This window comes from Canis lupus, chromosome 30 (genome assembly GCF_003254725.2).
Source record: "Canis lupus dingo isolate Sandy chromosome 30, ASM325472v2, whole genome shotgun sequence".
NCBI lineage: Eukaryota > Metazoa > Chordata > Mammalia > Carnivora > Canidae > Canis > Canis lupus.
The window spans coordinates 2,542,880-2,565,071 of NC_064272.1; the positions used below are offsets into that span (position 1 = coordinate 2,542,880).

Consider the following 22,192-nt stretch of genomic DNA (forward strand, 5'->3'; position numbering starts at 1 on the left):
TATATTTATTTATTTGGGAGAGAGAGAGAGCAGGGGGTAGGGATAGAGAGAGTAGACTCCCCATTGAGCTGGGAGCCTGATGTGGGACTCAATCCCAGGACCCTGGGATCATGACCTAAGCCGAAGGCAAACATAACTGACTGAGCCATCCAGGCTCCCTATTTTATAATTGAAGAACTTCTGGTTGAGCTGAAAATGTTAACCTTTCCAAGGTCACAACACTGGTAAGTAGTGTTACATATCCATCTCAGAAGTTCCTGGACTTTATTGGTTCATAATGTGCTTAGTAATGTTTTCCCAGTGAACATGGGCCAAGAGGAACACCCAATAGTTCCATTTATTACAGAGTTAGGCACAAACAACTTTATAAATATTTCTGTCCCAACAACTTAGTAGTCATTTGAGGAAACAATTCATATAATCGGAAGACAAAATAACATTTTATTTCATTCCTAAAAAACCACGATCAATTAGTCATGGTATGGGTAACGGGATGTTCCACATGCACTGCTTCTCGAACTTGTAATCAAATTGGACACCACCAGTCTCATTTTCTGTTCCATGTTGAGTTTTGCATGTTACTTGCTTTTTTAGCTCAGCCTAGTTCCAAAAACCTAGCTTTGAAAAGATAGGGTGTGCTGTCAAAAAGAGTGTTTCAATCTAATGTTGAAACTGTGAATGAACTACTTTGAGTTCATTGTACCATATCTGACAGATGTCAAGTCTTGCTGTGCTTTTCTTGAACATTTAAAAGGTGCTCACTGTTTGGGAACTTACGAGTCTATCTGTTTCTTTCCATGAGGCTGTGAGCCATTTGATGGGCTGCCAAATTACCTTATTCATCTCTATACACTCATTCTTAGCATAGGGCCTGGCGCACGGTACATAGTGGGTGAAAGGAGAGGTCTGAATTGTTCCTGGTTCTTGGCTCCACCTCTCACATCTATAGAGAAAACCTGAACTCTTCTGAGTATTCTCAGGGTGACTGTCTTCCCAGAGCTTGTTGATTTCAGATCCCCCCTCCTGAAGATAAGCTCTAGCTGGCCTCCAAGGGCTGGGGAACCCAGAGCCCCATCACCAAGACCTGTTCATTCTAGAAAAGTCAGAATCAAGCAAACCTGCCCACACAAAGTCAAACTCTCTGTGATCTCCACAGCTGTCCCCAAAAGCAGCTGCTCCAACAGTCACACATGTTTGCCTCCAAGGCTGTGAGATAGCTCTTTTTAGAGAATGAGAACAGGGAGGGAGGTGGGGAGAAATTTGCAACTAGGACAAAGAGTGACCTTAACAGGAGTGAATGCTCTTGCACTGGTTTCTACAGTCCTGATACATCAGTCAATTTATTTGAATAAATAAATGTATTTATTGAATAAATAAGTCAATTTATTTGAAACATACTTTCCATCTGTCAGCTTCCCGTGGTCCCATTCCAGGACTATGGCTGAAAACAACCACCACTCACTCTCCTTTGAAACAGTGTCCTTCATTTCATCTTCTACAGCACAGAGTTCTCAATTTATTCTTGTTATTGGTCTAACTCCTGGCTGTGGCCTTCCTTTACATCATTAATACTGGTAGCACCAGATTAACAGATACATCCATGAAAAGCCCATGACATCGCTTGCTCAGTAATCCCATTCCTAGATACTTCTACAGATATGTATTATCAATTACAGCAGTATTTTCAATTAAAGATTAGAAATAACTGATGTGTCCTTTAATAGGGGACTATTAAACCCTGACACTTTACATATAGAATATTAGGCAGCCATTTAAAGCAGGAGTTGCCAAATTTTTCTGTAAAGGGCCATACAGTAAAATCTTTTTTAAAAAATATTTTATTTATTTATTCATGAGAGACACCGAGAGAAAGAGAGAGAGGCAGAGACACAGGCAGAGGGAGAAGCAGGCTCCATGCAGGGAGCCCGACGTGGGATTTGATCCCAGGGTTCCAGGATCATGGCCTGTGCTGAAGGTGCTGCTAAACCTCTGCGCCACCCAGGGATCCCCCATACAGTAAAATCTTAACTTCTGGAGATCATACATTCTCTGTCGCAATTACCCATCACACTGTCATTGTAGGACAAAAGTGGCCACATACCATGAATACATGAATGCGCATGACTGTGTTCTAATAAAACTTTATTTAGAAAAGCAGGTGTAGACCTGTGGGCTGTAGTCTGCCCATCCTGATTTAAATGAATGAGGCAAGTCTATATGTACTGCTATGGAAAGGTTTCTAAGATATGTTATTATGCAAAGTAGACCAAGGAGGAAAAGAAATACAAGGACATAAGTAAATATGCAGAATACTCTGGAAGGCTGTATAAGAAACTAAATGTGGTTGCATCTAGGGATGGGAACTGAAAGGCTGGGAGACTTGTCCCTATCAGAGTTTGGAGTTTTTATTGTGTGCATGCGTTTCTTATTCAAAAGCAACGAACTATTAACAAGTGGATTATAGGAGCAGAATTCCAATTTGTGATACCAAGGCTGACCTTTTGTATATTCCTTCCACAGGCAGCACTCTTCTGCCCGACTTCCCCTTCTGACAGAGGCACATCTGATTCCCCATGTAAACTGCAAATTCTTTTGAAGGACTATTTTTATATTTGCAGCCTTTCCTGCTTCTCGCCACAACATACAATTTATCACAATGTTTTGCACAAAGCAGGCTTTCTTTATATACTTATGACATAAGAACTGTAAAATAAATATTCACTTATAGAGGTAATGGTGGGAGGGGACCCTTCCTCTCACTCTCCCCATGACTCAGTTACTTTTGTAGAGGTAGAATCAAATCAAAGCACACTTCAAGGACTAAAGGAAACCATATGTGGACGTACTTGGCCCATGATGGGTGCTCATTCCATGCTGAATAGCCACCTAAGTTAGACGACCGCTCCGGCCCAGTGGCTCCTCCATGATCCCTATGCCCCTTCTTCCTGGGCACACATGAAGACATTGCCTGGCCCCCAATGTTCGAGTCATCCCTGGGCCCAGAGGGAATGTGTCTATGGGTGCAAAGGGCTTGCAGCTTTCTGGACACTTACACACTAGGCATGAGTCAGGGCAAAATGGGAAACACCCCCTCCTCCCTCAAAAGAAGGTTATGTCCAGTCTTGAATGGCCCAACTGTGAGATATTTTCAACTCACGGGGAGGGTGTGGGTGGGAGACGTTTGCTGTGACTGTACTGATGGCTGCCTTCTCATTCTCCCGAAGGACTCACTCAGCTCCCTCCCCGAGAACCAGAGGACAGGGTAGTGTACTTCTCAGATGTTTGCTTTCCAGTGATATTATGGCCCTGATGTGAGTTGCCATGACGATTTCCACATATCAGAACCACACTCTTTGGGTGTTTTTAGGTCCTTATGGGGAATAAAGCTTGTGATATTCCAAGTTGAAATTCTACCCGTTCTTATGGACTCTCCAGGTCAGAGGTTTCAGCTCCAATGACGCCAACACCCTTGCTCCTGGTTATAGTAGCAGGACACCCCTCTTGTTGACGGCCTATGGTTGCTGTATGAATGGGGCTCTGTACACGGATTCAGGCATTTGAGTGTACCCTGAGCTGGGGGAAAGAGAGGAAGAAAGGGTAGTCTGGCATAAGAAAAACAGAATCATCTGATTAAAAGTCAACCACAGGGGCGCATGGGGGCGCTCAGTGGTTGAGCATCTGCCTTCGGCTCAGGTCATGATCCCAGGGTCCTAGGATGGAGTCCTACATCGGACTCCCTGCTCAGTGGGGAATCTGTTTCTTCCTCTCCCTCCCTCCACTAGTGTTCTCTCTCTCTCAAATAAATAAATAAATAAAACCTTTAATAAAAAAAAATAAAAGCCAACCACAAAATCTTGGATTTGGAAGCGATCAGAAGAACTACCCAGCTCAGGCACAGCTTCACATATGGAGAGTAGACACAGAAAGAGGAAGTGACCTCCCAAGGCCACAGAGCTACTCAGTGGCAAACAGAGGATTAAAATTTGAGTCTCTTGGTGCCTTTCTAGGTGACACGTAATATGAACACCATGCAACATAGTAGAATTTCTCAAAAAGCAGAAAAGAAGATCCACTTTCCTTTAATTTATGAATGCAAAGTCACATGATATTATCTGGTGCTGGAGGCTGAAGATTATGATGGACGTTCCTAAAGATATTAATGAATGCCACGGGTATACATGAGGCTAATTCAAGGGAATTTATTGCAAATGATCACTCTCTCCAAAGTCTCCAAAATAACTGTTCTAAGAGAGCACACCAAGTAAAAATACATTTTTGAAAATCTATTATTTTATTTTATTTTTAAAGAGATTTTACTTATTTATTTGAGAGTGAGAGAGAGAATGAACAGTGGAGAGGGGCAGGGGAAGAGAGAGAAGCAGATTCCCCGCCAAGCAGGGAGCCTGATGCAGGGCTCGATCCCAGGACCCTGAGTTATGACCTGAGCCAAAGGCAAATATGCATCTGACTGAGCCACCTAGGTGCCCTAAAACATATTAAATTTTTTTTAATTTTTAAAATTTTTTAAATTTTTTAAAGATTTTATTTATTTATTCATGAGAGACACATAAAGAGAGAGAGGCAGAGACACAGGCAGAGGGAGAAGTAGGCTCCATGCAGGGAGTCTGACGTGGGACTTGATCCCAGGACTCCAGGATCACGCCCTGGACCGAAGGCAGGCGCTAAACCGCTGAGCCACCCAGGGATCTCCAATAACCATTTTTTTTTAATGTAAAAAGAAGACAGGCATAGTAGCCTTGGTTCCAGATTTGCCAACTCTGAGAATTTGCAAACTCTTTATTGCTTCTGCAGTATGCAGGCCTTTAGAATTAGAACACCTTGATAGGCAGCAGCTACATATAAGGTGATGAGAAGGTGGAACATTCCTTGAATGCATACTATGTGCTAATCACACAGCTAAAACTAAATCACATGGGAAAGGCTTTATATATATTCTCTTGTTTTATCTTCTCAATAACCCTAAGAGGTGGATATTGCTATTCCCATTTCTAGAAAGTAAGCTAAGGCTTAGGGAAGTCTCCTGACTACAAAGTAGATGCAGTATTTATATTCAGATAGGTGCGAGAGCCTGTCTGCATACTATTTTTCCTGTAATTTAGAAACACAGCATTTAGAGATGGAAGTGCTCATCTCATCCAATGCCTTCCTTTAATAAGTGAAGAAACTGGCACCCAGAGAAGTGGAATGGTTTGTTCTAGTTACATAATTAGTGACAAACCCCAGGTTTCCACGTCTCAGAAGAATGCCTTCTACTGGATCACTGAAAAAGGTTTTGTTTTTTTTCAATGCCTCTGATAGGACATTTTGTCAGCAGCTTTAAAGGATTGTTAGCAGTAGATTAATCCAGTAGAGTGGTAGTGCCGTGTAGCAGTTAAGAATTTTGGCACCATCAGCCATCAGCTACGGTCTTGGGTTATTTATTTATCCTCTCTGTGCCTCACTTTCTTCATCTGTAGAGTAAGGGCAGCGACTTCACAGAGTTGTGAGTATATATGTTCAGTGCTAGATGCAATGGGAACTCTGCATAAGTGTAAGCTAGCTTACATCATGATCTGTTCCTATAAATGTGGGGGAGAAGAGACATAGGGATGGAAGAGGGTCATTTCCACGCTGTGCAAGTAGCACTCTGGCTGGATGTTGAAGCCAGGTGGCCACCCTGCCCTTTTCCCTTGATGCCTTTTAGAGCTGTATCCAATCTGTTTGCCACTGCCTGAGCATCAGACCACTGAAACCACGTTTCATGTCTGCCACACAACTGCCACGCACTCCCTGCCCTCACTGCACCCTCTTTGAGAATCTTGTGTAGGGCAAGTCACTTCACTGGCAACTCACTTCCACTGGACCTGGGTTTACGCATCAGCTAAAGGAGCAACTAAAGAGAATAACATGTTATGAATTAATTTATTATTTTTTAAAAAGATTTTATTTATTTATTCATGAGACACACACACACACAGAGAGAGAGAGAGAGAGAGAGAGAGAGAGAGAGAGAGAGACAGGCAGAGACAGGCAGACAGAGAAGCAGGCTCCATGCAGGGAGCCCAACCTGGGACTCAATCCCCAGTCTCCAGGATCACGCCCTGGGCTGAAGGTGGCGCTAAACCGCTGAGCCACCGGGGCTACCCGAATTGATTGAATTATATATTAGATACAACTTTATGGGTGATCTAAGAATCTGCTGAGCATTATTTCTCTGGGACATATGCCTCAGGAAATGTGCTGGATAACTATTCAGCAAAGAAATTTGGGGGATAGGGGATCCCTGGGTGGCTCAGCGGTTTAGCGCCGCCTGCAGCCCAGGGCGCGATCCTGGAGTATCGGGATCGAGTCCCACGTCGGGCTCCCGGCATGGAGCCCGCTTCTCCCTCCTCCTGTGTCTCTGCCTCTCTCTCTCTCTCCGTCTATCATAAATAAATAAATAAATAAATAAATAAATAAATATTTAAAAAAAGAAATTTGGGGGATATGATCCCCTGTAAGCTGGAAACATCCTGTAATAGTCATGCGATTTTGGAATAGGGAGGATTTTCAGAGGATGGGGACAGGGATGGTGGGTGGGAGTGGGAGGTGGGGGGAAATAGCGATTTGGCTTATAAGCTGTATTCAAATGGGAGAGGCTGGAAGATGGAGCCTTATGAGGGGCTAGGTCCTGAGCATTCTGCTGCCTTTCTGTGCAGATAATTACTTTGATGACCTACAGTGAATTCAAAGTGACAGCTGACATGATGCCACCATCCTGGAGGTTGTCAACCTGAGGTAGCCCAGATGCTGCAGCAGCATCAACATTAGGGGATACACAGACCTGAGATGTGTAGAGGGAGTGCATAAAGAGGGGGATGTTCTCAGAACCTGAGGTCAACAAGCTCCCACTGCTCTTTCAGGGAAGCTCCCCCCCCATCATCTCCAGTTCTGTGTTCTTCCTTCCCTGTGTTGGCTCACTTAATGGTTGCTCAACCTGGCTAATGGTAAGGAGCATCTGAAGACCCAGAGCCATATCAGTAGATGTTCCCTGGCTGTTTCAGGGGTTGCTCAGTTTGGGCACAACCCTGAGATCACAACCTGAGCTGAAACCAAGAGTTGGATGCTTAACCGACTGAGCCACCCGGGCGTCCCTCCGTCTCCCACTCCTAACCTCAGGAGGTTGGGTTCTAAGAAATAGACTGTTTTGCACAGAGGGATCAAGGGTGTGGTTCGGGTCCCTCTGGTAGTAAGAAGGAAGGAGCAGACTTCTACCTCTGTTCTTGGGGCCAGGCCACCAGCCCACGGGAAGGGGTGTCGTTTCCTAACTGATCTGTGGGCTGCCTATATCTCATCACCACAGCCAGGGAGCGAGAATCTTTATAGTCCGTCCTCCTGAGGAGGGTACTTTTTCTAACTCACAAGGTAGAAGTGCTGCTAGGTGCTAGTGGTAGAGTGGAACTCACCTTTTCTTCATGACTTCACTGAACACAGATCCAAACATGTGTAATGAAAATAGGCTAAATTTATATATATATATATATATATATTTTTTTTTTTTTACTAAAGGTTAAATTATGATCCTTTTATATAGGCATAAAAGCCTCTTTTATAAGAAAAAAATGAATTTCTTTTATATTATCATGTATGATATATGAGAACTAAAAGAAAATCAGCATTCCCACCAGCCCAACAAGGGCAGAACGCTGCTTAGTGGGATTAAACCTTCCAGGCTTAGTTCCAAAAAATGCTTATTGAAGTTCTCAATCCTTGTACAGGGGGCGGACACCTTGTAGAATCTGCTTGCGAACCACAGTACATCCCCCGAACCACAGGTACACCCCCCTGAACCACAGGTACAACCCCCAAACCACAGGTACATTCCCTGAACCACAGGTATACCTCCTGAATCACAGGTACACCCCCTGAATCACAGGTACCCCCCTGAATCACAGGTACACCCCCCCAAACCACAGGTACGCCCCTCAAACCACAGGTACACCCCCGAACCACAGGTATACCCCCTGAACTACAGGTACACCCCCCAAAGCATAGGTACACCCCCCCGAACCACATGTACACCCCCCAAACCACAGGCACACCCCACGAATCACAGGTACACCCCACAAACCACAGGTACACCTCCCAAGCCACAGGTATACCCCCTGAACCACAGGTACACCCCCTGAATCACACTCCCACCATCAGACTGGAGGGCGGAGGGTTCTATTGCAGCTGCTGCTTGAGTTCATTGCTGAGCCAGCGAGTTCCATGGGGAAGCGATTAGACTGATCAGAACCAGAAGCCTCCCCAGAGAGCATATGAATTAAACCCTGGAGACCCAAAGTAGAGGAGCTACTTCCACTTAGCATCAACTTCACTTTTTCATCTTTAATTTGGGTTGAAGAATTTTAAGATGTTGTCAGCATTCCTAAATGGCCTTCCAGTTTTCAGACACTTTGTTTTTCTCAAAAGTTACTGGCTGTGTGCTGCAAATATGTATGTATTTATTTATTTTAAAAATATTTTATTTAATGAGAGAGAGAGAGAGCATACATGAGCAAGGGGAGGGGCAGAAAGAGAGAAGCACACTTCCCACTGAGCAGGGAGCCCAATGTGGGGCTCAATCCCAAGACTCTGGGATCCTAACCTGAGCCAATGGCAGATGCTTAACTGACTGAGCCACCCAGGTGCCCATTTGTATTTGTTTTAAAGCTTTCTATGACCCATCCAATTAAATATCCCATGTTCAACATTTGCCTTTATCTTCAAAACCCCCAAATAGGGAAAACTAACACCTGCCCTGTATTTTATAATTTCAAAGTGTTGCACATCTATTTCTTCAATTGATTTGAAAAGAATTTTATGACCTGGGTAGGTCTGATTATTTCAAAAGTGAGGTAACATCTCAACAGTTAACTGAGTTGCTCAGGATCATATAGCTAGATAAGGACAGAGTGAAATCATCTCGGCTCCAGTTCTTCTACCACCACCCTAGGCAAAATGATGTATGGGAAGAGTCTGGTCTTGGAGATTTGTGACCTTGAAAATCACAACTTTTCTGTTGTTCCAAATATAAAAGCTGAAGGGATGCCTGGGTGGCTCAGAAGTTGAGCATCTGCTTTTGGCTCATGGCATGATCCTGGGGTCCTGGGATCGAGTCCCACATCAGGCTCCCTGCAGGGAGCCTGTTTCTCTCTCTGCCTGTGTCTCTGCCTCTCTCTGCCATGTGTCTTTCATGAATTAAAAAAAAAAAAAAAAAAAAAAAACAAAAATAAAAAAAAACTATAGTTGGTTATAGGGATACTAGGTTTGCTATAATCCGGTGAGATCATGTAAGTTGCAGTCCTGACTCAGCTGCATGTCCTGGGTCATGCCTAGTGCAGTACCCACTATCAGCAAGGCTCCATATTCCTATCTGCAATACCTGCCTTACTAGCTTATGTAAGGAACATGAATTAGTATATGTAAAGGGCCTAGAATATTTTCTGTTATGTAGCCAATGCTCAGTAGGCATGTATGGGGATCAATATTCCAACATTCTCTAGTCTGTCTTTAGGAGTATACCATCTTCCATAAGCTATAGCCTTCTATTAAGAAATATTGTGAAAGACTCTGAACTGGACAACAAAAAAGATTCGTGGGTGTCTGATCTTGCTCATCTATCTGGCTTATTTCCATCTTTGGTTCTCTTTGATAAAGGCTGTTTTATAGCTCTGTAGAGCTACAAGTTGTAGAAAATCAGTAATCATACAAATGTTTCTCATTCATATGATTGCTGTACATAGCAAAGCAAATGGATTTTGCCCACTAGAGGATATAAATTTTTGTAAATCAAATTCTCACTTGAGCCAGTTGTAGCATCTTACTACTTCCCTCATTAATTAGTGAATTTGATAGAAAATTTGACAATCTTCATTTTGCATTTGTATGAGAATCATAATTATATCCTCTTTTAGAAATTATCCTTTAACAGTTCCCAGAGTTCACCTTCTTCGTTCTTAACTGCAATGGCTGTGCCATGTCCTACTCAGTTATCTGTTCCAGCCCCTACACACATCCACTGCACCATCATAGTAGCTTCTACTCATTCTGTGGGGTTTAATAAAGTAGATTCGATGCAGATAAAAATCGCTAACGACCAAGTACTGAGACATAATGGAGACTAAGATTTAAAAATTGAATGGAATTTTTTAAAAGATTTTATTTATTTATTCATGAAAGACACAGAATGAGAGAGAGAGAGAGAGAGAGAGAGAGAGAGAGAGAGGCAGAGACACAGGCAGGGAGAGAAGCAGGCCCCACGCAAGGAGCCCGATGTGGGACTCGATCCTGGGACTCCAGGATCACACCCTGGGCCAAAGGCAGGCGCCCAACTGCTGAGCCACCCAGGCATCCCTTGAATGGAATTTTGAAAGCTTAATCACTCTGCCTTAATATTTGAAATGAAATATGTGAAGATCACACACAGAGTATGTGGATCAAACAAGAAGAGATACTTACTCTTCAATATTCTACAACTTGCTAAAGAGATTTTAGGCAAGTTTTTCCCTTCTCGGGGTCACCACTTAAGGCAAGAGAATATATAGCTAACATGTTTAATAGATCAATAGAACGATTTTAAAGCAGGAAATCTCATGGACATGGGCCATCTGTGTCTTGACTTTTCTTCTTGCAATCTGAGTCATACTACTAGGTCTGTTTATTAAGAGAGAAACACACTGAAGTAAGTGCATAGACATAGCAAAGAGGACATCCTTATGATTGAACTTTAAATATGAATAAGATATGAAAGTAAAGTCTGAAAAAATAAAGACTTTTGCACATATGATTAATCATAGTTTAATAGTTACTATGTCTTGGCTAAAAAATGCTAAAAGAATTTCATTTTTATGGATCTGAAGCAAGACATGGAAAACAGAAATCTTAGAAACATATAATCATTTTGTAAAGCAGAAATTAGCTCCAAATACAGCTTTTCCAGTTCTGTTATCTGCATATTCATTCATTCATTCACTAAATTTTCAACAAATATTTATAGAATGTCTATTCTGTTCCAGGCACCATGCTAAATACCAGGAATAAAGATATAAAAAATGTCACTTTTGTGGCTCTTAAGGAATATTTAGTCTATCAGGATGGACAAACAAGTAAACATCAAATTATAATATCGTATATTAGGTAGTAAGCTACTTATAAAAACAAAGTACCCATGAACATACATGGGACATGCCCCTAACCTGGACGAGGAGGGAGGAGTTAGGGAAGGTTTCATAGAGGAAGTAATGAATGATGTCTGTGCACTGAAAGGCATTGAATGGTGTTGGGGACACAAACGGGGTTTAGATTAAGATATTGGTAGAGATTAAAAAAAAAGTAGGGGCACCTGGGTGGCTCAGTGATTGAGCCTCTGCCTTCGGCTCAGGGCATGATCCTGGGGACCTGGGATCGAGTCCCACATCGGGCTTCCCGCAGGGAGCCTGCTTCTCCCTCTGCCTGTGTCTCTGCCTCCCTCTCTGTGTCTCTCATGAATAAATAAGTAAATCTTTAAAAAAAAGTAGACAATTAAGATAAACCATAGAGATAGACAGAATGAGAAACACTGCCAAACTGGGTGTGAAGCTGAGGAAGAGGATGCAGTCCAGGATGACTCTAGATTCTGCTTTGGATTGGTAGGGTCAGCTATCAAGATGGGGAAGGCGGGAGGGATTCCTGATGGCAGATCTGCGGATAAAGAAGGCTGCAGGAGGACAGGTTTATAAGGGGTAAAGAATAGAAATCAGAAGTTTAGTTTTGGATGTGCTGAGGTGGACATGCCTCTGAGACAGCCAGGTGGGGGGAAGTGAGTAGGCAATTTGGATATGCATATGTCAATTTAGAGTGGAGGGCTTAGATTGAAATGAAAATTTGGGAGTCATCAGCTTCAGGGGGCCTGGATGAGATCACCCAGAGAACATGTGAAGAGAGAGAAGAGCAAAGCACTCAAGATGGACTAAGTCCTGAGGAATTTCAATATCACATTTTGAAGTCAGCAAGGTAAACTGAAAAGAAGTGGCCAGTGATGTAAGTGGAAATCCAAGAAACGATGACAAAGAATTTTTCAAGAATGAAAGTGCTAAGAGTTTAGGTAAGATGGGAAGCAGAGAATTAATCATTGGTTTGGGCAACATGAAGTTTGTTGGTGTATTAATCAGTTCTCCAGGGAAACAGAAGCAACAAGGTGTGTGTGCATGTGTGTGTGTGTAATATCTATATATCTATATATCTGTATCTATACCTACCTATCAAGAGAGATTTATTTTCAGGAAGTGGCTCATGCAATTATGGAGGTGTGGCAGATCCAAACTCTGTATCGTATGTCAGTTATACTCCATTGTTTTTAAAAAGGATTTAAAAAGAAAAGGTTTGTTGATTTTATAAAAATGTGGTTTATTGCTTTGGAATAATCCAATAAAATATATTAAATATATTTTTATTTAAAAAATCTTACCAACTGAATGACTGGCAAACGAATATATATATCATGTGCCCTAAAATAAAATGTTTAAGGTAAGCATCATTTTGATTCCCCAGTTTAAGAAAGTTTTCACTCTTGTTGGCAGTTTTGACAGTGTCAAATAAGAGGCCTTTACGTGATGATGGTAAAGATTTTTATAATAAGCCCCACATTTCGAGCTGAGCCATTATGTATCTTACCTCAAAGGGAAAAGGCTGAGCAAGTTCCATCAAATTCTTCCTGCTGTCTTCTCTCCTTTGGCTGCAGCCCCTAACCTCTAGAACCTTCAAGTTTCTTGTGCTCTCCATCTTCAGGAGTTTGAGTTGAGGCTGTAGAGAGATAGGCTCAGAGGCCCAGAACTCCACAAAGACATGAAAATCATTTTCCACTGCTATAAATAAAAACCTGAAACCTGTCACACTTAGTTAATGTCACCCACATTAGGAGACACAGACAGAAAAGAAAGAGGCAAAGACAAAACATCTGTTGCTTTTTTTAGAAACAAAGCACATGCCAGAAAAAAAAAGTCTCTGGTTTTCAGGCATGTGGAGATTTCAAATGCTTTACCCGGTAAGATGATCTAGGAAGCTCCATGGTCTGTCCCAGTTAGTGTCCGCAACACTCAGTACCAACTAGAGCAGAAGGAATCTCAGCGAGAGCTTCTTTCTCTGCCTCTGTTGACACCAACCACCCAGAGCAGGAAAAGTCTGCATCTCAGACTCAAGTGCTTCATTCAAAGACTCATCAGAGCGTAAGCAGTGCCCGTCCAATGCCTGTGGACCATCAGCCCATTTCTCATCTCAGCCATTCCTGGAGACCGGGCGGCAGCCAGAAGCAGGTGATTAGCACACCTCTGGGGGCCAAGGCTGCCACCAAGCCAGCTGCCCGACGAGGCTGACACTGTTAGAATAGGCAGTTACTTAGGTTCTAACCAGATGCCGGAGGCCAGCGACAAAGGCATGGCCACCTGTCGGGCAAAGTCAGAGGCCTGTCCTGGCAGCACTCCACAAGGAGCCAGATCAAGCCAGACAAGCCCAAGATGGCGGGCGGGTGCCGTGACAGGAAACCCCTGGCCAGATTGGGGAGAAAGTGTGGGAAACTGTGTTTCCCACCCCCAGTAATGAGGATTCTGCTCCTTAGTTAACAACTGTTGATAATAGGTAGAAACCGGACCCCCAGGACATGCAACTGCCTAGCTTGCCCACTCTCATATCTCTAGAATATACTTTTTGCTTTAATGAACTTTCCCAGTTGTGTCGCTTGTCAGCTCTGTTGTGTGCCTGTCCTTGAATTTTTTCTCAAGATAAGACCAAGAACCTTCAGCCACAGCTTTGGGACAGGCTGGATTGAGGATCCAGGGCCCATGGTATCTCCAGTTCACCTCACCACAAACCCACTCCATCAAACAAAATCTGGGGCACTTCCTCTCAAAGTATATTTATGTTTTCTTTATAAGTCACATACGTGTTTTCCTGCATTCATGTATTCCACTCATTTTAAATCAAACACATCAAGGAGATGAGTTAAAGATGAAGGAAATATTTCTAATACCGAGATAGCCATGAGCACTTTATGTCACCATTAGCGAATGCCTGAAGTCACATTACCCACTTAGGACAAAATTCTTTATTAAAATTAATGAATGTAAGTCTCACAAATACAAAAAAAAAATTCAGGATTTGAGGGGCCACCTGAGTGACTCAGTGTCTGCCTTCGGCTCAGGTCATGATCCCGGGGTTCCGGGAGCCAGCGCCCCATCGTGCTCCCTGCGTATGTAAATTTACTAGTATGTGCACGATTTTCATGTCCCTGCTTCTGCCCTTCCCTCTGCTCATGCTTTGTCTCGCTCACTCTTTCTCTCAACAAATAAATGAAATCTTAAAAAAAAAAAAAATAAGGAATTGAAATATCACCGTAGGAGTCAGGCAGGTGGCCATACAAATACCACCTGTGCGTCCGCTGCGAGGTTGGTTGCACTTGGAGGGCACAGCTCACGAGTGCGGCAACAGTGCTTCCGGGATGCGCCCGGAGCCAGATTTAGGTCCCCCAGTCTTGGTGGCGGTGCCAGGGCTCCGGGTCTCCCCGTGGGTGCCATGAAGGAGTCCGGCGGGGTGTGTGCTTTTGAGGGGGGGCAAATGCCCAAAGCGGAGACGACCCCATCGGCCACCCTTCCTTGCTTGGAGAGCAGAGCGAGGATTGGTGCGACGAGAAGGTGCGGCCTCCTCCGCCCCCAACACAAACCAGGGAAACACGTCCCCACCCAGGCCCGTTTCTCAGAGCCCTGCGCGCCTCCTTGCCGCGACCCTCGGGCCGCGACGCGCGGGAGCGCGGCCCTTGCTCCGCGGCCGCGGCTGTTTCGAGTCCGGACGTTGTTAGATACGACGGCCTCGGAAGGGGACGCTCGCGATGCCGCCCCCGCCCTGGGCGCTGGGCAGCCGCGGGCCCGCGCTCCTCGCCCCCCCGCCCCGCTCCTCGCCCCCCCCTCGCCCCCCCGCCCCGCTCCTCGCCCCCCGCCCCGCTCCTCGCCCCCCCCGCCCCGCTCCTCGCCCCCCCCCGCCCGCGCACCTCGCCCCCCCGCCCCGCTCCTCGCCCCCCTCGCCCCGCTCCTCGCCCCCCCCCGCCCGCGCACCTTGCCCCCTCGCCCCGCTCCTCGGCCCCCCGCCCGCCGCCTGCAGGCCCACGCGAGCCGGTGCGCTCTGCTGTCGCCGCCCCCGCCTCCTCCCGGCCGCGGCCCGGAGCCGCTCCCGCCGCCACCCCGAGGCCGCCCGGGGCGCACGGGGCGGGGGGGGGGGGGGTCGTCCTCCGAGAAGCCATCGGCTCTCCCGCGTTTCTGATTCGGTTAGAAAACAGAAATGATCTCCAGGGAAACGGACGCCAGGGACGCTCTTTGTCAGATTTTCCTGGTCTCTATTATTTACGTCGCTCCACGTTTACTTTCTTTTACATTTCCTCTATTTTCGATCCCTCTTCCCTCCTTTTTTCCTTCCTTCCCATTTTCTTTCCCTGCAGAGTACATGCCAAGAACCGCCCCATGTGTTTCCTAGTAATAGGGGGCCACGGTTTGCACGGGGGCTTACAGTTTACCTAGTGCTTCTGTAATTCAGAAATAAGCCTAAATGGGACAGAATTCTTCTTTTTTAAGATTTTATTTATTTATGAGAGAGAGAGTGAGCACAAGAAGGTAGAGGGGTAGAGGAAGAGGGAGAAGCAACTCACTCAGGTGCCCCCTAGGACAGAATCCTCAAAATCTGTTCACTTTGTGTTCCAGAATCAATCTGAGCCACAGACAGGGATCACCGAGTCCAGACACCCCTAAATAACAAATCCTGAAGTGATCACTGGGTTGTGAGGATAACCGCAGGATTGCTGACAACTGGCTGCCTGCACACTCTTCACTCACCTCCTGCCTGTGGCCTGTGACACAACCCACCGGGGAACTGCTAATAAACTTCCATCCTCTCTGTGCCTCTGAGCCTACCGTGCTCCCGGCCTGTGCCATCGGGAGAGGACGCGTCATGTTGGGATGGCCCTTATTTCGATGTCACCTGTCATGGTGGTGAGCTGACTGGGCTCTCAGGACGGTCCTGCCGGGTGCTCAGCCGAGCGCCAGCTGCCTGCTTGCTCGTGGCTGCTCATTGCTCTCAACCCAAGTGCCCCATGTCTGTGTTCACTCGGCCGGCTCAATCCCTGTGTGGAACCGACTCAAGCTATGTTTGAAATGATTTTAGCAGGAAGTGTCACTTTTTTACTGGAGTAGAAAAGTGATGTTTTCTCAGTAACATCACTTTATACCTCCCATCTTCACCACCCTTCCTGAGAGCCCAGTGAGAGGCCGCTGTGTTCTCTTAATACTCGTGTCCCTGCTGCTGTCTGCAGCTGACATCTGAAACCTTGAGGCTTTAGAGGACAACGTAACATACTAAAAATAGCAAAGCAGAAAAACAGAAAAATCTTGCTTTTTTGACGCTGATGTCGAGCCACCGAATTAACCAGCAGTGGACTTATCCCTTCTCTGGGTTTTGTTATGCGCTTTAATAAGTTTCTTTGGTTAGCCGGTTTTTGTTTGGCCTTCTGTTACTTGCAGCTGATACCATTCTTTTTTTTTTTTAAACAGATTTTATCTATTTATTTGACAGAGAGAGAGAGAGAGAGCGAGCACACAAGAAGCAGGAGGAGCAGCAGCAGCAGAGGGAGAGGGAGAAGCAGACTCCCTGCAGGGGAGGGGCTCCATCCCAGGTCCCTGAGATCACGACCTGGGCCGAAGTCAGATTTGCTTAACCGACTAAGCCACCCAGGCACCTCAGCTGATAACCTCTTAACTAGTACTTTCCCTGGACATCAATATTGGAAGTTATTTTTGCCTACCTTGGATTTCTACAACATGTTGGCTGTATTTCTATCATGGCAAGTTTCAAGCTTATACCAAAATAATTTGCATAGATATAATTTCCATTTTATCATTCTGTACTCCTGATCTTAACAGCATTATTATCTCCACAAAGTATACCCCATGTACCACTAGTCCTGTGGGATGCTCCATAATCGCAGGGTTCTATGGTTGCATAAGTTTGGGAGACACAGCGATGCCTGGGTGGCTCAGTGGTTGAGCATCTGCCTTTGGCTCAGGGCATGACCCCAGGGTCCTGGGATCGAATCCCACATCGGGGTCCCTGCAGGGAGCCTGTGTCTCTGCCTCTCTCTCTGTGTCTCTTGTGGATAAATAAGATCTTAAAAAAAAAAAAAAAGTTTGGGAGACACAGCATGCTATGTCTCCCTTCCTTAGATTCACTATATTCATTAGCACATGGAAATAATATGATGTGATTATTAAGGGTGAGATTCTACTCATTGCTAGATGCATGGGATTTTTGCTTCGTTAATCCTTATGACCCCCAATTTCCCCACGTGCAAAATGGGTACAAAATGCATATCTCATAGTGTTATGGGAACCTAAAATAATGTGTACCCAATATTTAGTTTTACATCTGGCCATGTCCCGCAATGCCTTTGGCTTGTATCACCTGCACTAGGAGTTTCTTGCTTCATGACCCATATTACTACCTTGTTAGTTTATATTTGTGTATTTTCTCACAGATTATTTTCAAGTTTCTGAACAGTTTTCTCAGGGACTTTGCAAAATTTCCAAATTGCCCAAAGCACGCATAATAAGTAGAACTTCTTAAATGCTTAATAATGATAGTCATTATCGTCAGCAATAGCTGCAACATTAATAAAGGCTCTGAGAAGTCCTGCAGCAGAGACATCTGGTTTAGTGTTTAAGTTGACATTTCACAAACTTATCTGAGAATATCTCCGGCTTTTGACACAATACCATCACACGTCTAGTAGAGCTGGTGTTACAAGGCATGTATTTTTACAAAATGTAGCTCTTCCTGCTGCACTCAGGCAAGAAACCTGGCTGCCTTCTCAGGCAAATCCCTCTCCTTCATCATCCCGCCCCTCATATTCAGTCCATCATCATGTACTCCTGGCTCTTCTGATCTTACCTCCTAAATACTTCTCAGACTCACCCCCCTCCTTCTGTCTCTACCACCACTGCCTTGGAGCACCGATATCTTTGCACAGACCTAATGGATCCGCCGGCTGTAGTCTTACTCTTGTTAAACCCACACTCTCCCTGCTTTATCTCTCTATGCAAATTGATCATATAATTTCTTTAGTCAGCAGCCCTTCAGTGGCTTCCAAACTCCTGCAAAAGAGAGGTCAGTTTCCTTTCCAAGGCTCTCAAATCCCTCCCTCACCTGGCTGCATGAGTCTCAAGCCTTGGCTTCAGCTTTGCACCCTTGCTACCTGGGTTCCCTACTATGCCAAGCTGTTAATGCCCTGTACCCATCCCCATGCCTACAATTTCCTTTCTAACATGCTTCATCTGATTCTTCCTTCCCCTTTGCAACACAACTCAGGCGGCAGCCTCTTTTGGGCTAAGATCTCCCCTATGGGCTCCCATAGCAACCTGTGCATGTATTTATATTACAACTTATCCTGTCTCATTGTTCATGTAAAATCTCACACGTTAGATTGTGAACTCTTCAAATGCATAAACCATGTTTTTTTTCCCCCTTGGCTCACTAGACTCACCTTTCTATAGTGCACAGGCACTTATTAAATCAATGGTGGCAGGAAAAAAATGCATTTGATTGCACAGGAAAAAAAAATCGATGGTGGATTAAGCCATTTGGAGCACCATCTCTGTGCTGTCTTCATCTTCCAACTGGAAAGATCAAAAGGTCCAGGCCCAAACAAATGTCTCATTGCCGTCTGGGGTAGCCCGGCTCTGACCCTCATGGCCTGTGCTGAGCCAACCGGCCCGGGCGACTCCAGCCTTGCCTCTCTCTGGGCCAGATGCCAATGTGGCTGCTCGCAGCCCTGCAGAGCTATAGCTGGGCAGTGCTGGGTGGGGAGGGCACATCAGGCTGGCTTCCTGCCTTCTTGAAGCTTCAGGGTAGCTTGAGATGAGTGGGCGCTGAAAAAGCCAACCTGGGGATGAAGAGAGGCAGAGGGGGAAAGGGAAGAGAGGCCCCTGAGAGCCCAGAACTAGCCCCACCTGGGGGTTCCATGGATGCCAGGTGTCAGTAGACACCAGCCCCTTGTCATTACTTAGCATCATCAAGCCTCACGTTATATTTAATAACAACGATTAAAAAAACAAACAGTAATCGACATGCATGCAGCCGGATTGCTACCCAGAATGGGTGATGGAGTCGGTCTGTATTTTAAATCAGGATCTATGGCTGACCAGCTCTGACAAGGCTTCGAGGCTCAAGGGATAGAAGGCAGCATCAGCTTTATCAAGTCTGATTTGATTAGTTTCTCCAGTCAATTTTGTGCACTCTGGTCACAGGATAAATCATCCGTCTCTCTTGCTGTTCTGCTCTTTTCTTATTGATTTAAAAATAGTGACCTTATTTCTCTGTCAAATGGTTACCAGATTTCCCTAATGGTGTACATGTGGAGAACTCATAAGGTCTCCTGCTCTCCTCAGATGGCCAAATCTCTGCTTTGGCTAAAAGAAAACTGACTTAACTCTGTGGCAAAAGGGTCATTTTACTTCACCCTTTTGTGCCCAAATAGAATTCCTGGGAGTCCTTTAATCACAGGAAAGTTTTAGAACGATGTTTTCCTGGCCTTCTTAGACTCACTTAGAAATGTGGTTCACATGCCTAACCATTTAGAACCATGTGATTTTTCTGAACTATAAAGGACCCTATGGACAATCAAGTTGAACCATTTAATTCCACAGATAAGGAAAACTGAGGGCCAATATAGGGGAAGCAAAGCACCTTGCCAGATCTTCCAGCAGGTTGGAGATGTGATGGGGAGGATGTCATGGCTTTCAGGGAAAGTTATTTGCCAAAACTTAAATCTGAATAATAGCAGAAGATTGTTGACCCTTCAAACACTTCAACTTTAAAAAGAAAAAAAGAATTTGCCTTAAGAATTCTTTAATTCTGGATTCTTCATTTAAAATATGTGATCCAACTTACCAAAGTTACATTTAGAAAGACATTTTCAAGGACGACTCTTTCCAACTAAGACAATCTTGTCTCTTTCTTCCCACTTCCATTCCAAATCCATTTCCCTGGCTCATGACCAGCTCTGAATCCTTGATGCTCCTCCATTGGGATTGCCCTCTTGTTCTGTTCAGTTACACGCACACTCTTCAGATAGTTTCACTAGTGTCAGTACTGGTTCCATCCTTTAGGTGTCCATCGTTACCAATTCAAAATGATTTCTTTCTTTTCTGATCACTATGCCTTCACACTGTTCAGCTATGCCTTGGTTCTCCTTGATTCCTAATGTATGTCATGGCTCCTAGACTAAACTGGAAACTCTTAACAGTAACTATGACTTATTTTTAATGATTGTTCTGTAGTTACTAACACGATCCTGGGTGTAGAGTAGATACAGTGCTGGCAAAGTGGCTCCTCAAAGGAAAAAGAAAGTCCTGATTTCTACCATTTGCTTATTTTTTGTGGTGTAAGTATTCCCATCATGGCTACCAGTGTGATGTCATAAGTGTGAAATTGGGAAGAGATGCCCAGAACTGGCTCTCTTAAAACTATCTCAGCCTGTTCCAGCACACCGCTGGTAGAGGATAATAAACAGGCATTTGACACCCTGTCACGTGTATTGTGTGAATATATGTCAGTAGTCTTAGAGATGAAAGAGTCTGTCAATTGACATTGACTGTCATTGACAGTCTGTCAATGTTTAGCATACATTTGAAATAGCCATCATATTCCTCATTCATTTATTTAAAAACTGTTGAGCATTTACTAGTATCTTAGGTACTGTTCTAGGCATCAGCCTCATGGAACTTGCAGCTAAATTTAAAAAAAACATATTAAGAAGCAAACAAAAGAACATAGAGATAATTATTTAATTATAAGTTTTAGTATCTGTTGGGGCGTCTGGGTGGTTCAGTCAATTAAGAAGCTAATTTGGGAGAGGTTTCTCTAAAGAATTAATACTTCAGCGGCCACCTGAAGGATAGATGAACAAGTCAAGTGGGAAGGGCACAATTGCTAAAGAGTGGTCAGTGTGTACAGGGAATCTGAGGCAGGAAAGATCTTGACCATATAAGAAATGAAGAGAAGGGCTGTGTGGCAGGAGAACAGAGAGTGAAGTGGGAGAATGGAAGAAGGTGAGGCTGGAGAGGTGGGCAGGGCTTAGATGCCTCAGGGCCTTGTAGACTATGTTCAGGAACTTGGATTCTATTTTAAGTTCAAAGGGAAATGATTTTTTATTTTCAAACAAGGAGGTGACATCATTTGATTTATGTTTTAGAGATATTACTATGATTGCTATATGAGAAATAGATCGGTGGGTGGGGTAGAGGCAGGGGTGAAATTAGAATTGGGGAGACCAGTAAGGGAATTATGGCGGCTTGGCCTAGGTAGTAGCAGTGGAGATCCAGTAGAGTGAACAGACTTGCCCCAGGTATTGGAGGTGGAGTCAACGGGACTTGATCAAGGAGCAGTCGAATGAAAGGAGTTGCCATTTACCCCAGTGGGGAATATTAAGGGGGTATCTTTTGCTTGATGGGAGAGAGAGATCCCAACAGGCAAAGATCAATTCAAGATAGAAAAGCCAGTAAAGACTAGAGGAGGGATGGTTTAAAAATAGGAGGAAAAGCCAAGAGAGTAGGTGTGCTGTCAGGGATGCCAAGATCATAATCTTTCAAGGAGATGGGAGAGAGAACTGTGTCTAAAGCTGCTAAAACGTTGAGGAAGGTGAGAAATGAAAAGTCTCTGTTAGATTTAGTAATACAGAAGTCACTGGTGACCTTTATAACAAGAGTATGTTTGGTGGAGTGGTAGGTGCTGAAGGCTGACTAGCAAAAGAGTAAATGCAGATGGCAACTCCTTAGAGAAGCTTCTCTGTGAATGGGAACTGAGAGAGAGTACAGTCCCTGGAGGAGGACATGGAACCAATGGAGGCACATTTTTAAAGATGGGATATACTGTGACACATCTGTATGTTTGGGAAAGAATCTGGTAGAGAGGGAAGGATGGGAGATTCAAAAGAGAGAAGGTAGTCAACGGCGTGAGGTTCAGAAAGACCGTGTGGGACGGGATCTGATCACACACGGAAGCAGGGGCAGTTGATAGCTTTCCGCCAAGCGGTCTTAGAGACAGTTTTCCAAAGGAGTGACTAAACTATTTATGCATCCTAAAGAGAGAAGAGAACCTGTTA

At 44.6% G+C, this 22,192-nt stretch overlaps 1 long non-coding RNA gene across 1 annotated transcript; it reads right to left on the reverse strand.

Annotated features, from left to right (window-relative positions):
• Positions 1-1,981: 1,981 nt before the first annotated feature.
• LOC125754070 (uncharacterized) lies at positions 1,982-14,849 on the reverse strand. Its single transcript, XR_007407385.1, has 3 exons — positions 14,389-14,849; positions 12,676-14,241; positions 1,982-3,573 (listed from the first exon to the last, which is right to left on the reverse strand). It is a non-coding gene; the product is annotated as an uncharacterized LOC125754070 (long non-coding RNA).
• Positions 14,850-22,192: the final 7,343 nt, after the last annotated feature.